This window comes from Monodelphis domestica, chromosome 6 (assembly GCF_027887165.1).
Source record: "Monodelphis domestica isolate mMonDom1 chromosome 6, mMonDom1.pri, whole genome shotgun sequence".
Classification (NCBI taxonomy): domain Eukaryota; kingdom Metazoa; phylum Chordata; class Mammalia; order Didelphimorphia; family Didelphidae; genus Monodelphis; species Monodelphis domestica.
Genome location: NC_077232.1, coordinates 71970968 through 71986391, shown reverse-complemented (window position 1 = coordinate 71986391; position 15424 = coordinate 71970968). Strand labels below are relative to the sequence as shown.

The 15424-nt window shown below is 42.5% G+C and overlaps 1 protein-coding gene across 13 annotated transcripts in view; it reads right to left on the bottom strand.

Annotated features, from left to right (window-relative positions):
* PPFIBP2 (PPFIA binding protein 2) overlaps positions 1–15424 on the bottom strand; it is a 195643-nt gene that overhangs the window by 157769 nt on the left and 22450 nt on the right. The window contains exon 1 of one of the 13 annotated variants that reach the window (XM_056802230.1): positions 3781–4024. The exons of the other annotated variants lie outside the window; for them this stretch is intronic. The gene's annotated coding sequence lies outside the window, so the exon portion shown is untranslated. Of the gene's footprint in view, positions 1–3780; positions 4025–15424 lie in introns of those variants that run through there. 13 annotated transcript variants of the gene reach the window in all.

Genomic DNA, 15424 nt, shown 5'->3' with positions numbered 1-15424 from the left:
CCACTGAGCTACCCAGCTGGCCCCAACAGGCTTATATTCTAAAGGAGGAAACAACATATGAATATTCAACTGCAAGGCAAATAGAAAGGCCTAGGGAATCTGAGGGTACAGCAGTAAAACAGATGGTAAATGTCTCCTTTAATGCCATTACAATTAATAAAACCATATTGATTTCTACTGTTGAACCATCTAACAGTGCCTCAAAACCATTTGCTCCCATGCCCTGGAAGCTTGGGATTATTGATGGGAACTATAAGAGACCAATGGGAGCGGCTGGGCCTGACCCCACTGTAATCCCAGTGTTGGTGGGCATGTAGATAGATCACAAGCATTCAACACGAGAAGACTGAATTGGCTTTTTTCCTCGCCAATTTGAACCTGTCTCTTGACTCTGGGATGGGGTAGTGGATTAGAGGGCCCAGCCTAGAGTTGGGAAGACTCCTCTTCTTGATTTAAATTTATTCATTTATTCATTCATTCATTCATTTATTTTTTTAAACCTTTACCTTCCATCTTAGAATCAATACTATGTATTGGTTCTAAGGCAGAAGAGTGGTAAGGGCTAGGCAATGGGGGTTAAGTGACTCACCCAGGGTCACACAGCTAGGAAGTATCTGATTTTAGATTTGAACCCAGGACCTCCCATCTCTGGGCCTGGCTCTCAATCCACTGAACAACCCAGCTGCCCCCTTGATTTAAATTTAAATTGGCCTCAGACATTTACTAGCTGTGTGGCCCTGGGCAAGGCAAATAATGCTTCTTGCCTCAGTTGCTCATCTGTAATGAGCTGGAGAAGGAAAAGAGAAACCACTTGGGTATCTTTGCCAAGAAAAACCTCAAATGAGATCACAAAGAGTTGGATATAACTGAAAAACAACTAAACAACAACAAAAGCAATTCTGATGCTAGATTCTCCCCTCTCATCTCCTCTAATAGGCTGAAAAGATAAAATTCAGCAGGGGATAAATGCAAAGTCTTATGGATGAGTTCAAGAAAATCAACTCTATTGCTTTTTAAAATAAAAGAGTGCGGGGGCAGCTGGGTGGCTCTGTAGATGGAAAACCAGGCCTAGAGAGAGGAGGTCCTGGGTTCAAATCTGGCCTCAGCCACTTCCCAGCTGTGTGACCCTGGGCAAGTCACTTGACCCCCATTGCCTAGCCCTTAGCACTCTTCTGCCTTGGAACCAATACACAGCATTGACTCCAAGACGGAAGGTAAGGGTTTTAAAAATACATATGGTAGAGTTTGACTGAACTATATGAGCTCAATATGAATAGTGTGATGTGGCAATGACAACAACAAAGAGATTCCGGGGCTGCATTAAGAGACCCAGCTTCTGGGAATTAGGAGGTGACAGTTCCTTTCTTTGTGCCCGGTCAGGCCACATCTGGAGTGCTGACGTCAATAGGCCGGAGAACATACAAAGGAAGCCACCTGAAAAGGCAAAGGGCCTTGAGCCGTGTCATATCTGAAAGGCTGTCAGACAGTACAGGGGTTGGTTTTGTTTTCTTCCAATCCAAAGAGCAGACTCAGGAGCCACCAAAGAAAGTTACGAAAAAGCTGAGACTCGCTGCTGTTGGGAAGAGCCTCCTAACAATGAGCAACTGTCCCAATGTAGAATGGGCTTCTGGGGGGGGGGGCGCCTCAAGAGATCCTTCCTCATTGGAGGGCTTCACGCAGAGGCTCAATAATCCTTGGTCAGGGATGTAATGGCTAGCATTCATATAGCACCTAGTATGAGCTATGCACATAGGCACTGGCCCAAGTGCTCTACAAATGCTATAAATGGCCACTGAGATTCCTTCCAACTCCAAAATTCTGTGGATTGGTGACAACCAAAGCTTTGGGCATTTAGGCTGCGTCAAATGGTCACATTCCTGAATTTTAGCCTCTGGACTGAATATACAGACTCCACTTGGCCATTTAACTTTGTTCTGAAACCTCTTTCTACCCTCTGGTGGAGGGTTTCCCCACTCCCTCTATTGACTATCCCAGTTGCACTGGACAAAAAGTAATGATTTGGCTGAAGTTCCTTCATTGGAGTTCTTGATGCTAAGCATAATCTCTAGACCCCGTTAGGAGGTCTGAACACTGAGCAAAATTGTTGAGACTTTTTGGACTTCAGTTTCATAGGACACGTACAAGGCAGCTTCCATTTCTTTAAAGCAGTCAAGCAAGCAAGCAGGCTTGTATCTGTGGTTGAAGTGAACTTTAAATATCTTAAAAGAAAATGTGGGGGAAAGCAATGAGAGGGCTCAAAGGGGAAATAGAAATAACAATTATTTATATAAAATTTTAAGGTTTACACTAGGCTTATCTCATATTATCCTCACGACAATTCTGTGAGAGTGGTATTATGATCATACCCTTTTCATATGATGCTAAGGAGGCTCAGGAAAGCATGGTGGCTTGCTCATGGTCTCTAAGTGTCAATAGTGGCATTTTTACTCAGTTCTGTTCTGTCCCAAGCCCAGTGCTCTTCCCATCATGCTTAGCACAATGCCTGGCACAGAGTCAGTGCTTAATAAAGATTCATTTTATCTATTTCTCTGTCTAGCTCTCCATTTAATCATCACCTATATATCATATCTATCAATCATCTTTCTACCTGTAATCAATTTACCTATAATCCATCCATCCATCTATCCATCCATCCATCTATATCTATCCATCTATCTATCTATCTACTTATTTATCTATCTGTCTTCTTTTTACTTACTCTCTAGCTTTAATTAGGTAATGCAATGGATAGAGCTCTGGGCTGGGATCAGAAGACTTATCTTCCTGAATTAAAATCTAGACTCAGACTCCTACTGGTTGTGTGACCCTAGGCAAGTCCCTTAACCTCTAGTTCCTCATCTGTTAAATGAGTTGGAGAACGAGATGGCAAACCACTCTAGTATCTTTGCCAAGAAAATCCCAAATAGGGTCATGAAGACTTGGACATGACAAATAACTGAATATCAAAAATAGACAATTAACTATCCATTTAGCTATCCATCTTTTACCTACAGTTATTTATATGTCTGTCTGCATATCCATCCATCCATCCATCCATCTATCTATCTACCTCCCATCACCGGTGTCACCTTGCTTAAACATTCAATTGGGTCATATCTAGTAAGAAAAGTATATTAAAACAACTCTGCTCTTCCTCCTGAGAACACCACCCAACCTAGTCCAGGCTCCTGAGAAAACAGCTAAAGTGCAAGTGATAAGAAGGTGATGCATAATATAATCAGTCTGACCGCAAAGGCTGCAAACAGGTGTGGAAGGAGCATCAGCATTTGGAGGCAAGGCAACAATGCCATATTTCTTGCCAGGCACCTTTTTCTAGCCGTACCAGTTTCCTGAGTCCTGAGCTCCGTGCGCTTGCTTTTTCCCGCCCCTCCCTCTGTCTGCCTATTCTCATGGTTATGCCCTCTTTCTGGATCCTATACAGTAACATTTAGGCAGAAAAGGTTATTCTTTTCATTAGTTGGTAGTTCTGGGATTTTCTTCTATTTCGAAGAAGCAAATACGCTACCCCTGCCAAACTTAACTCCTCTGCCGGGTTGTCTCGGCATGCCCACATCCAGATGTTTTCACTTACGTAGTTTGAAAACCCATAAGAAACCTCCCATCAAACCACATTCGATTCAGAATGCCACTTCATGACTCAAAATACCATTTCTGTTGACTTAGACCGTATCAGTGAGCACTCTGAATCAAATCGTCCCCTGTGAAGAAAGGCATGGAAGCTGCATACTTCTCTCCTAAGGACATACAAACAAAACTCACCTTTACACAGGATTCCCACCTAGATTTCTACTAGAGGGCTTTTCCTCCCTTTTCTTTTTGGCCTCCTTGTCAGTCTCAGAACCAGGAACATCACCCTCCTTTTCAAGATAAATGATGAGCTTCCCAAAGAGCCACCACACCAAAGCTGTCTGCTGAGTAATAAGCAATTCCTAGGAGCCCAGCCCATCATTGCAAGGCAAAGGAGAGCAGCCTCTTCCAAGTCATTGGGTTACTCAGAAAGCATTTGGGGTGCAGTGTGGCCTGAACACCCAGGTTACTTAGAGCAAGGCAGAGTGGCACATTTTCTGGAAGTGAGAGAGAATTTGATTTCATTAAAAAAAAATAAAAGTATGTAAATTGGAAATGAGTTTTGGAGTCTTTTTTCAGTCCATCTTCTGATTGTTCCCATCTCTACTCTGCTGATCAATGCCACGCTGTCCCATTATACTCTGAGGCATGGATCAAGCGTGGTAGAAATAGCACTGGCCAGCCAGCCAGGAGTCCTGGGAGGTCCCTTTAGCTTGACCATTTACCAGTCATGTGACCATGGGAAATTCTTTTCCCCTTTCAGGCAAGGGAATTGTAGTCTAAGTCAAGATCTAAGAAAGTAAGCAGAATTCTCTGTCTGGTCAAGCTAGTCATAGACAGGAAAGTGAGAAAGAACCTCACAGTCAGTTAGTTAAACCAATACCTGAACAAGAATTCATTCTATTACAACAACATAACTAACACTGACATAAGTGCCTACTATGTATTAGACACCATGCTAAGTACCTTACAATTATTCTCTCATTCAATCCTGGGAGGTAGATGCTGTCATCCTCATTTTACAACTGAGGAAATTGAGGCAAAAAGAGGTTCAGGAACCTGCCTAGGGCCACACAGGTAAAAGTACCTGAAGCTAGATTTGAACGTTCCTGGCTCTAGAACTAGCATTTTCTCTGCATATATATCTACAACATGCATGACTCATGGCCATCCTGCTGTTTTAAGATCTCTAGCATTAAGGGGTTTTTAGTTTTTATGAAATAAAATCAAGATTTGCCTCTTTGCAACTTCCATCCATTGTTCCTAGTTCGTCCCTCTTTCATATGACAGTCTTTTGAATACTTGAAGACAGCTTGGCCTCTGGTCTTCTGTCTCCCAATCAAAGGCTCATTCCACCATATCCTAGTTCAGAGGAATGACCAAGTCCAAAAAGCTAGAAAGATGGTGGTGAGAGAGAGGTCCGTGACAGCCATTCCATAGCTGAGGATTCAGCATGAAGGAAGTCTGGTTGAGCACACTACAAAAGGAAGGAGAAGACAACAAGGAGATGCCAATGGTTTTGGTGGAACGGTTCTGGTAGGTCCAGGGCATGAAGATCTCATTTCTATTCTGGTGTTCTCTTCTATGATCTAAAATCCTGTCAGGCTATCAGGTACCCAAAGAAATCTTATTACTCTTATATCTAATATTTCCAGAACTATGCCCTTTACTCAGCATCCATGATGGGTGGCATTGGGTAAGGATTCAGTCCCTAAAGCTGGGATGTGGGTAAGCCTGTCACAATAAGAACCAGGGTACCACTGGCTAGATATAGACCTCATCCCTTACAAGGCAGGTGGCCTCCCATTTGCTCTGGTGTTCTACAGTGGGTCAGCCTAGAACTTTTCTAGGTGGTTACCAGTTATGGGGGCTGAAATACATAGCATGAGTGCAAGAAAAATGAGGGTTGGAAACTGAAGCAGATTTAGTAGACTTGGTTTATACATAAGGGCATTTGGAGCTGCAGGATTATAAGAGAATTCATTTCATTTTGGGCAATATGGAAAACTAGCCATCTTGGCGATAGAAGATACAGTGACAAGGTTTGTATGATCTGTCAGTTCACTGGTGATGCATCATGGGAGGGTGAACCTTTATCTAGAGTGCTATGAAGAGTGCAGTCTAGAAATGAGAAATGGGAACTGGGGTGCCCTCCCAGCGGTGATGTGAAGGAGAGCTTGAAGACTCCCTTCAGGAACAGGCAGTAGTTGTGGGGAGGAAGGAAGTCAATTCTGGTCAGGGTAGCTCCTGAGATGGGGGCAGGCACATGCTGACAAAGTCTAGCTTCACCATTTCCCAAGACTGGAGGAGAATCTGCAGGGGACAAAAAAGCCACCAATTTCCCCCAGTTGTCTTCAGCTTGAGTAGATTTCTCACAGGCACGGACATGCCAAGGACATCCTGTCCCCTATGTGGTTGTTCAAGGTTGAGCACTACCTGCTGGGCCTCATTGAAGAGAGGAAGGTAGTAAAGGCATGAACAGGAGTGCAAAGCCTAGGGTGCCTGACCTTCCTTCACAGGTCAGAGCTGGGCCTGGGCTAGGCATCTTGTGCTGGCTACTGATGGACCCTATTTAGTAAATCTAGTCCAGGTTCAATGGCTCTGAAATGTACAGGCTCTTAGAAGGGCTAATCTAATATGCTCATTAAAAAAAAAAAGGATTTTCAAGTTCAGAAAAATAAAAAAGTTATTAAAATAGAAATAAAAATAAAACAAAAATGGGGGTCACTGCCTAAGTGAAAGGCATAACGCAGCACTCCCAGAGGAGTGGCCTAGAGGCTGTCTTCCATTTGTTTCCTCATTGTATCTCCATCCCACTGTATTCCAGAGGGCATACTGGATGCTCATCACCATCTCTTTTTGCTGATCTAGAACACTCAGGATAAATGGCAGGGAGTTCTTCCCCAAGTGGTGACAGCATCCAGGACTCTCCAATGGGGAGTCTTAATTTCCCACTATGAAGGATTGTTCCTGGGATAATGAATACCTCTATGAATAGAATGCTCTCTTCACTTCTCCCTTTTAGGACTCCAGCATTCTTCAAGACTGGATTTGGGAAACACCTTCTACATGATGCTTATTGTTATTGTTATTGTTGTTATTGTTATTAATGACTGGATTAAAGACTTCATTTCTATAGGGTGAAATTCCACCCTCTCTTTACCAAGGCTGACCTGCACCTGCTCTACAACTTAAAATCTTGGAGAGTTGCTGGGGTACTATGAGGTGAGGTTAAGTGACTTACCCAGGGTCACTCAGCCAGGAGATGTCACAGTTGGGATATGAACCCAAGTCTTCCATCCAAGACCACCTCTCTGTGTCCAATAAAGTAGTATAAAGCTTTTTCTTATTCCCCAAGTTGTTCATGTTCTCTCTTCCCCCAAATTATTTTGGATTTCCCCCCATTTATCTTGTATTTAGGAATCTCAGGATATATTATAAATCTCAATGGAATACAAACTCTTTGAGAACAGGTATCGTCACCGTTTCATTTCTGTCTTTGTTCCCAGAGCCTCAAAGAATGCCAGGTACACACCTGGATGCCTGGCAGATCCCTTACAATCGAGTTTAGCTTCAGCATCCTTCCTCTATGGTGCTGTTCATTCCTGGCTACACCACATAGATGCCTACTAGCCGAAGCCCTGGGAACCCCTGCCCCTCTCTCTCTAAGCCTTACTCTAAGCCAGAGAGGTGAGGGCTAGGCAAGCAAGGTGATTTACCCAGGATTGCACATGTAGGAAGTGTCTGAGTCCACATTTGAACCCAGGTCCCTCCCGACTCTAGGCCTGGTGCTCTATCCACTGTGCTATCTGGCTGCCCCCATCACCCAGCCCCCTCAACGTCCCAATGTAATGCATGTTGATGAACGCTTACAATGTGCAAACTGTGCCACACACCAGGATTAGAATGAGGATCGTACCTCTTCTGGTTCAGGATGCCATTGCCCCAGCTCTGGGAACATCCACTTCTGGTGCAGGCCCTGGCCAGATGGCTGTTTTAATAGGATAATCTGGCAAGTATTTTGAGAAGAAATCCAGACATTCTTCCCATCTGCCTGGACATGCTACCCCAGACCCATCTCTCTCTAAATCCCAAAGGGCTCTAGGCCTGAGGATGACCAATGACGTCGGGCTCAGGCCACCCATGAGGAACCGGAAAATTCCCTAAAAGGCTCCTGTTTCTAACTGTAAGGTCTCTGCAACCAGCATCTCCAGGGACAAACTTGCCTCAAGTGCCTATTCTGTGCTACGTTCTGGGAATGAAAAACATCAGGGAGTGTACTGCCTACCATGGTACAGAGGGTTTAAAATTATATCCATGTGTATAACCCCTGTGACAAGAGAAAGCACGTTCCAGTGTCATAGCAAGCTTCAAGGCAGAAGTCCTGCGTTCGATTATTTTTCCTTTAAACCCTTATTGTCTAAGTATCAATTCTAAGACAGAAGAGCGGAAAGAGCCAGGCAATGAAGGTTAAATGACTTGCCCAGGGTCACACATCTAGGAAGTATCTGAGGTCAAATTTGAACCCAGGTCCTCCTGACTTTGAACCTGGCTCTCTATCCACTGTGCTACCTACCTGCCTCCTGTGTTTGAATTCTGACTCTGCTGTTTACTATCTGTGTGACCTTGGACAAGTCATTTAACTTCTGGGTCTAAGTTTCCCCAACTATAAAATGAGGATGATGATGATGGATTGGATGAGATGGCCTCTGAGGTCCCTTCCAGTTCTATATCTATTTTCCTAGAAAAATGTAATAGAGCTAAAAGAAAGATACAGATAACCTATAAGAGGAAAATCTGAGCGAGAGATAATTCCAGCTAGAACTGATTCTGCCTTTGAATCCCCAGTGCCTCACACCATGCCCAGGCATACAGTAGGTGCTTAATAAACCATATGAATGACTCACTGAGGATTCTATAGTGAGGAGAAAGGCCCCAAATGGAGCCTTGAGAGGAGAAAAAGGTTCAATCTGGTGACAAGGAAGAGAGTGAATTTCAGGATCCAGAAATGTATGAAGTCATTCAAATGTACCAAGATGGCGGGTGGCAGATTAGGCCTGAGGAACCACAAAGAGCCTGGCTCAGTTGTAACATAAGGGATCTGAGAGGGAATCAGAGGCTTTAAGGTTGGAAAGTAGGCCAGTGGGCAGCTAGGGAGCACATAGAACAGAACACTGGGCCTGGAGTCAGGAGGACTTCCAGTTGTGTGAGCCTGAGCAAGTCACTTAACCCCAATTGCTTAGTCCTTACTGCTTAGGAAAACAAAAACTTAGGGGGAAAAAAAAAGAATCAATCTAAGATCCTGTTTCCTTTTACCATCCCCAAACCTTTTCTCCATTATAGGTAGAAGGTAAAGATTAAAGAAAAAAATAAGTAGACAAAATGGGGGAATGTAATGTTGTGGAGGAGAGATGGAAAAAAAAGTCTGCAGCAAATGATGGAGAAGCAAGGGCTGCAAAACTGTCAATCAAGATGGTAATTCTATTTGGAATGAAGCCTGGGGAAGAACAGTTGAAGAAGAGCCAAACTGAAAAATCTTGGTCTCTTGCCCTTGGGACAGAAAGGAGGAAGGACAGAAAAGTCCTGCTCTCTGGTTTCCCCTAAATATTCCAGGGACTGAATCTTCAACCCTGCTGGCCTTTTCCCCAAATCTAAACTCTATTCCACCATCCTCCAACTTAGAAATTGTTTTAGGATTAGGGAGACCCCAAACCCTCTCTCCCTTCAACTTCTTTACCGTTCCCTTCTCCTAAATAACCCCCTTACTTAAATTTAGAAAAGAGAGAGTGATTTGTCTGATATACCAAGATACTCACTCTGAGCTGATTTCATTGATACCAACAGAAGAATCAACTAAAGGGGGGAAGGGAGGAGGGAGAAAGGACAGGGATGGGGGAAGGGGAGGAAAGAGGGAGGGAGGAGATTGGCAGATCGGATCTTGAAATGATCATCTTCCTCTTAAAATAATCCCCTGATACAACTGTCTGTGGGGAGGGGAGGGATCAACCTTTAGAAGGTTGGGAAAACAGAGCTTGATGCATTCATTAGTTTGACTGAAGTGCTGACCCCTTCCACCGCTGGCTTTGGTTAATCTTTGTGGCAAAGCTTTGCTCTCTGGCTGGAGACTAGACTTAATCAGCTCAGAGTGAGTAGCTTGGTATATCAGACAAAATCACTCTCTCTTTTCTAAATTTAAGTAAGGAGGTTATTTAGGAGAAGGGAACGGTAAAGAAGTTGAAGGGAGAGAGGGTTTGGGGTCTCCCTAATCCTAAAACAATTTCTAAGTTGGAGGATGGTGGAATAGAGTTTAGATTTGGGGAAAAGGCCAGCAGGGTTGAAGAAGAGATATAGATATAGATATAGAGAAGGATATACTGAGAATGGAGGCTTTCCCTTTTGTTTTTTAACTGGAAGGTGAGGGGCACAGTGGGTAGAGATAGAGACTGCTCTTCCAGAGTTCAAATCTGGCCTCACTTGCTAGTGGTGTGACCCGGGATGAGTTACTTAAACCTGCTGGCCTCAGTGTCCTCGTCTGTAAAATGAACGGGAGGAGGAAATGGCAAACCACTCCGGCATCCTTGCCAAGAAAACTCCAAATGGAGTCACAAAGAGTTGGACACGACTGCAAACGACTCACCAGCAACCTTTTATTTCTATAATGATAACCAATGAGGTAAATAATAATATCTAAAAGGGGAAAAAGAAAATGGGAACAACGGCGCTTGGCAAGTGCCTGGATGGGAGAAAGGGCTGATGGCAGGTTTAAAGCCTGGATGGCTGGAGGATTTGGATACTCTAATAATACCAACTATAGATGGTTCGTTAGCGCTTTAAAACGAGCAAAGCACTTTGCAAATATTTCCTTTGCATCACACAATTGTCTCCTGTCATCCCCATTTTACAGATGAAGAAACTATGAGGCAAAGTGGCTGAGTGACTGGCTCAGGAGCACAAAGGCAGTCAGGGTCTGAGACTCTTTAGATAGTGCATTAGAGACGAGAGCTGCCAAGCCCTCCATAGCCCCGGTCCTTCCCTGGGAGACTCTGGTCAGGGTAGAAGAGGCCCTGATTGACTTCACCACAGAGCCAGGCTTTTCTCATTGCTGCTTGATCTTAAGGAGAAGATTCTTTACCCAGTGAGTCATGGGAAACACCCCACGGTTCTCGGAGGAGCCCATCGGGCTCAGTCAGTAGTGGAGTTACCTAAGAGGCAGGTAGGGCCTTGGCACAGGAGCCAGGACAGAGGGAGGGAGGGAGCCTGGGGGTGTGCAGGCAGATTGTGCCTCCTGGGGGCAGGAGAGTGGAAGCAGCTTCAGCTGGGCCATGCAGATGGGATGGAACATTTCTAGCAGGTACTCTGCCAGCTGCTAGATGGGGCTGTCATCCAGGTGTTCTCTGCACTGAGGGAGCCACCTTCCTGTCCCAAAGACCCAGAGCAGCTGAAATGCTGTGTTTGGACAGCTGCCATGGGAGGGCACCCCCCACCACGACCAGCTCCCCCAAAACAGGGGCAAGAAGATGCCCTGCAGTGCTTCAAGATTGTATTGCTGTTTAATAACTAGGAAAAAATTATTAAAGCAAATATCTGTGATAAAGGCCTTATTTCTCAACTATATACAGAATGGAGTCAAATTTACAAGAACACAAGTCACTCCCCAACTGACAAATGGTCAAAGGATATGAACAGGCAGTTTTCAAATGATGAAATTAAGACTATCTATAGTCGCATGAAAAAACACTTTCAATCACTTGTAGAAAAATGCATATTAAAATAACTCGCCTGTTATCAGATTGGTTAATATGACAGAAAAGGAAAATAATAAATGTTGGAGGAGGGATGAGAAAATTGGGGCATTAATGCACTCCTTGTGAAGTTGTGAATGATCCAATCATTCTGGAGAGCAATCTGGAACTACATCCAAAGGATTCTAAAACTGAGCATACCTTTTGACACAGCAATATCACTACTAGTGATACTGTGAAAAAAAATGAAGGAGGAAGGACCTATTTGAATAAAAATATTTATAGCAGGGGGAAGCTGGGTAGCTCAGTAGATTGAGAGCCAGACCTAGAGGTGGGAGGTCCTAGGTTCAAATCTGACCTCAGACACTGTGTGACCCTAGGCAAGTCACTTAACCCCCATTGCCTAGCCCTTACCTATCTTCTGCCTTGGAACCAATACACAGTATTGACTCCAAGACGGAAGGTAAGGGTTTAAAAAAAAATATTTATAGCAGTTCTTTTTGTGGTAGAAGAGGAATTAGAAACTGAGGGGATGTCCATCAATTGGGGAATGGCTGAACAAGTTGTGGTATAAGATTGTAATGGAATATTATTTATCATGCTACAAGAAAGGATGAGAAGGATGCTTTCAGAAAAACCTGGAAAGATCTACATGGACTGATGCAGAATGAAGTGAGCAGAACCAGGAGAATATTGTACACAGTGATAACAATATTAAATGATGAACAATCGTGAATGATATGGCTATTCTTAGCAATATGATGCCAAGACAGTCCTCAAGGACTCATGATAAAATATGTCATCCATCTCCAGAGGAAAAAACTAAGGGAGTCTGAATGCATACTGAGATGTGCTCTATTTCACTTTATTTCTTCATTTTTGTTTGTGTTTTCTTCCCCAAAATGACTAATAGGGAATTTTTTTTACATTATTGTACATGCAGAATCTATATCAGATTGTGCACCATCTTACGGAGCAGGAAGTGGGGTGAGGGAGAATTTGGCTCAAACTTCAGTTAAAAAAAGACTGACAATTGCTTTTTCCTGTAATTGAGGAAAAACTAAAACATTAAATTTAAAAACAAAAACAAAAAAAGACTGTGCTGTTGTTCCGAGATTCATTCCAGGATGGGGAAAGGGTGCCATCGGCTGAGCCCTTGACATAAAAGCTGTGATGAGCTCCCTGCTTGAGGAGTGACTAGAAATGCAGGGCTTGTAGTTATCCACAAACTGGGCCAATGGCTGGGGGACGCAAGGTGGTCGCGAGCAGTCTGTGGATCAAAAGCAGGAACATTCTGGGGAAGATTTTTACAGGCAACTGGGTGAAGCTGGCACCCCTTCCTCACTTGTCTGCTAGCCATAGCTGGACAGCTCCTACCACACCAGGACTAGGCTTTATTCTTTTGAGGGAAGGCCATTACTAGGTTTGTCAGATCATGGATCTAGAATTAGAAGGCCTCTCTGAGACTACCTAGCCCAAACCTTCATTTTACAGGAGAGGAAACTGAGGCCCAAGAGGTCCTAACAATGTTACTCTCCTGCTCAAACAACTCCAGTAACTCCCTATCACATCTATCAATGGACAAATTCCTCTGACTTTTGAAGCCCTTCACAACTTGGCTCCACATAACTTTTCCAGACTTGTTATGCATTCCTAATTTGTATTCTATGTATAGGCCAAACCTGCCTTTTTGTTGTTCCTCACATACACAACTCCCATTTCTGTGCCTTTGCCCAGGCTATGCCTCGTGTCTAGAACGTACTGATCTTCATTTCTGCCTCTTAGAACCCAAAATTTCCTTCACAGCTCAGCTTAGTTTCCATCTCCTAAATGAAGCATTTTTCTAATTAATTAATTAGTTTATTACATGAAAGTTCCCAGGTATTTCCCTTCCTCCCCTCCTAAAAACAAAAACTAAAAAACTAAAAACTAGGACTAAAAAAGGCATCATTTGACCAAAGGATGGAGCTGTATATTCAAAGCTATGTCTTGCTGGTTTTTATTTATCAGTTCTTTCTCTGGAGGTGGACATACACAGGTTATCCTTTAAACAATATTTCTGTTGCTATAATGTCATGAAAGTATTTCTTGATGTCACTCTCTCCCTAAATGACTCTGTATTTATTAGGTACATAAAGTGTTCATGTTGCTACTTTGTACAACACTCATTCCTATTGAAAACACTAGAAAGCATAGGAATAGAAGGGTCGTTCCTAAAAATAATAAACAGTATACATCTAAAACCAACAGCTAATATCATCTGCAATGGGGATAAACTAGAAGCCTTTCCAATAAGATTAGGAGTGAAACAAAGATGCCCATTATCATCTCTATTATTTAATATTGGACTAGAAACGCTTGCACTAGCGGTAGCAATTAGAGAAGAAAAAGAAGTTGAAGAGATTAAAGTAGGCAATGAAGAAACTAAACTATCACTCTTTGCAGATGATGTGATGATCTACCTAAAGAATCCTAGAGAATCAACTAAAAAGAAATAAACAACAACTTAAGCAAAGTTGCAGGATACAAAATAAACCCACATAAATCATCAGCATTTCTGTATATTTCTTTTATTTTTAAATTTATTTTTTATTTGAAACCCTTACCTTCCATCTCAGAATCAATACTGGTATTGGTTCTAATGCAGAAGAGTGGTAAGGGCTAGGCAATGGGGGTTAAGTGACTTGCCCAGGGTCACCCAGCTAGGAAGTGTCTGAGACCACATTTGAACCCAGGACCTCCCATCTCTGGGCCTGGCCCTCAATCCACTGAGCCACCCAGCTGCCCCCACTTCTGTATATTTCTAACAAAATTCAGCAGCAAGAGTTAGAAAGATAAATTCCATTTAAAATCACCCTAGATGATATAAAATACTTAGGAATCTATCTGCCAAGACAAACACTGGAACTATATGAACACAACTACAAAACACTCCCCACACAATTAAAACTAGTTCTAAATAATTACAAAACAAAGCTTTCTGAGGACAAGGACTGCTTCCTTTTCATTTCTTATGCCCAGTACCTAGCAGAGTTCCTGGCACCCAGTAGGTCGCTCAGCAAATGTTTATTATTTACTTGTCCAAGGTGATGGGGTATTAAGGGGTGGAGGCAGGGTTCAAACCTTCTACAAAACTCCCCCAAATTCCCATTTAATTTCATATGCTGACTTGTGATATATCAAAACCACTATGGGGAAAGTTGCAGTGTAGAAGGGATCTTATATTATGTTTATATTATACTATAGTATAAATTATATTACATTAAAAAAAAACCCTTATAGTATCAATAGTATCAGTTCTAAGATAGAAGAGTAGCAAGGGCTAGGAAGTTGGGATTAAGTGACTTACTCAGGGTCACACAGCTGGGAAGTATCTGAGGCCACATTTGAACCCAGGCCCTCCCAATACCACTATGCTACCTAGTTGCCCCCTGCCCTATTTTTTCAATATATTGGTTAGTTTTGCTGAACTTCTTCCTTTCTCCCATTGTAATTATAAAGGATGGTTCCCCAAGTGGGGAAGCAAGAAGGGCTACATTGCTAGATGTAGGTGATATAAAAATAAAGATATTAATAACAATTATTTCAAAGAAAGGGAAAACAAAAAATATCTGAGTAACAATATCAATAACATAATATTTTTTAAAAGGTACAAGGCCACACATCAAAGTAATAATATTATTATGGCTTTCATTTTGTGTTATAAATATAAAAATTATAAAACCATTTTATCAGTCTATATACATACATATACATACATACATACATATATATATATATAATCATAGCTAGAATGCATGTAACACTTTTAAGGTCTGTAAAGTTTTTTGTAAATGTCATTTTTTTTATCCTTGCAAACAACTCTGGGAGGTAGGTGCTATTACTATCCTCATTTTACAAATGAGGAAGGGAAGGCAATTGGTGATTAATTAAATGACCTGACCAGAATTCTATAGTGATTAAGTGTTTGTGGCCTTTTGTGAACTAGAACTCAGGTCTTTTTGACTCCAGGGCTAGGACTTTATCCAATGAATCACTTAGTTGCTGGTAACATGTCAATGTTAAAAAATAAATAAAAAGATGAAGAAACTGCA